The 2,435-nt window shown below is 42.3% G+C and overlaps 1 pseudogene; it reads left to right on the top strand.

Moving 5' to 3' along the window:
* Positions 1–898: 898 nt before the first annotated feature.
* On the top strand, positions 899–1,700 carry LOC114618026 (annotated as a pseudogene).
* Positions 1,701–2,435: the final 735 nt, after the last annotated feature.

The raw sequence follows: 2,435 nt of genomic DNA on the forward strand, positions 1-2,435 counted from the left end.
AACAAAACAACAACAACAACAAAAAAAAACCCAGTAATTAGCATAGTCAAAAGTAATCCGAGTGAAACTATGGTTTTCAAGTTTTTCTGTTGTTGTTTTGTTTTTCAGGGTTGGATTTTTATTATTTTTCTTACTGTAATATTGTATGTTGAGTATGCTTCCCCTCAGCATGTTACCTTCTAGACCACCCCCATTTTGTGGCCCTTTCCTGCCTATGAATTCCCCTTTGGTTCCTTACACAATGTTAAGTCTACTTCCCTTTAGTGCACACATGCATGGCTTTATGTGACTAGATAAAATCTAGAAACCACAATCACAGACTAGACTATCTGTCTTTTGGAGGCTGGGTTAGTTTGCTGACTGTAACTGCCTCCAGTTGCATCCATTGTCCCACGAATGACATAGCCTCATTCTTGTGGCTGAACACAAACAGCTCCCCTGCGCTCAGGAAGCCCGTGCGCTCTCGCCCATTCCCCTGCTCTTAGACACTGAGTTGGCTCCACAGCCTAGCATTCTGCTATCAACCCTGGGGTGCAAATACCTCTGTGACATGTTGATTTGAAGTTGTTCAGGTAAATACCCAGGAACGCTATAGCTGGATCATACAGCCCATCTGCTTTCAGCGTTTTGAGAAATTCTCTACAGTGATTTCCATAGAGGTTGGAGTAATTTGCATTCAGACCAGCAACAAATATCATGCCCACGGAAGCATTTTAGTTTGGGAAACAATTAATTTCCCAGTAATTGTTCTTACTTTTCCTAGTTTCATGAGATTTCATTTGTAGATCCTTGGCCTTATGTTCTGAGTGAGTGGAATCCTATTCAGAAATTCCTTTCTTTCTTTTTTTAAATTTTTTTTTCTTTTACTGAAAACAAATTTTCCTCTCTCCTCCAGCCGAGCAAGATACCCAAAGGAAAGAAGGCCAAGAGGAAGAAGGTGGCCCGCCATCATCAAGAAACAGGAGGCCAAAAAGGTGGTCAATCCTTTGTTCGAGAAAAGGCCAAGAACTTCATTGGCCTGCATTGGGCAGGTCATCCAGCCCAAAAGAGATCAAACATACTTCTTCAAATGGCCTCACTACATCAGGCTGTGGCAGCAAAGAGCCATCCTCTATAAGCGGCTCAAAATACCTCCTGCTGTTAACCAGTTCACCCAGGCCCTAGACAGACAAACAGCTACTCAGCTGCTTAAGCTTGCCCACAAGTACAGGCCAGAGACAAAGCAAGAGAAGAAGCAAAGGCTACTGGCCGGTGCTAAGAAGAAAGCTGCTGGCAAAGGAGACGTCCCACCTAAGAGACCACCTGTCCTCTGAGTCAATACAGTCACCACCTTGGTGGAGAACAAGAAGGCCCAGCTGGTGGTGATTGCCCATGATGTACACCCCATTGAGCTGGTGGTTTTCCTGCCTGCCCTGTGCAGAAAGATGGGAGTGCCCTATTGCATCATCAAGATAAAGGCCAGGCTGGGTCGCCTGGTCCACAGGAAGACATGCACCACTGTTACCTTCACACAGGTTAACTCGGAAGGCAAGGGTGCTCTGGCTAAGCTGGTGGAAGCTATTAGGACCAATTATAATGACAGATATGACGAGATCCGCCGCCACTGGGGAAGCAACGTCCTCCTGGGTCCTAAGTCTGTGGCTCGTATTGCCAAGCTGGAAAAGGCAAAAGCTAAGAACTCGCCATCTAAATTGGGTTAAATGTACACTAAGTTTTCTGTACATAAATATAATTACAAAATTAAAAAAAAAAAGAAAATAGATTTTTCCCCTCACATAATATATCCTCATTGTGGTTTCTGTCCTTCTACCCCTTCCAATCCCCCCCATCTCCCCTTCCTTCTGGATCCACCACCACCACCTTTCTGTCAATAAAAAGGCTTCTAAAGGACTGTTTAAAATTAAATAAAATAAGATAAAATGATAAAAACTAACGCATCAGGATTGAACAAACAACCAAACAGAAGAAAATGAACTAAAGAAAGCACACAAGAAACAGAGACCCGCTCATTCTCACCCTGAGGAATCTTCTAAAAATTAAAATAAAGTAAAATAAATTTTAAAACTCTAAACTGGATGCCATACTATATACACAAAGGACCTGTAGAATTAAATGAGAGAAGAGTAAAACATACAAACATTAAATTAAAATAAAATAAAGAATAAGACAAAATTGGAAAATAAAAATAAGGAAACCCCTGACATGACATTGGGGGACAAGCAACATCCAAAGATGCCACTGAATCTGTTTTCTGTTGACTGTCTACTGCTGGACATGAAGCCTACCTTTAAGAGTACTTTGTTTTCCCAGTGAGAATCTCTTGGAGGAAGCTAAACTTTCAGTTTCATGTGATTATCAACTGGAGATTGCCTCTGGGTTAGGGATAGGGGCATGTATCCCCTTCTCCTTCAGCTCTAAGACCCCATCTCTTACAG

The sequence above is a fragment of the Grammomys surdaster genome, unplaced genomic scaffold (assembly GCF_004785775.1).
Source record: "Grammomys surdaster isolate TR1022 unplaced genomic scaffold, NIH_TR_1.0 139, whole genome shotgun sequence".
NCBI lineage: Eukaryota > Metazoa > Chordata > Mammalia > Rodentia > Muridae > Grammomys > Grammomys surdaster.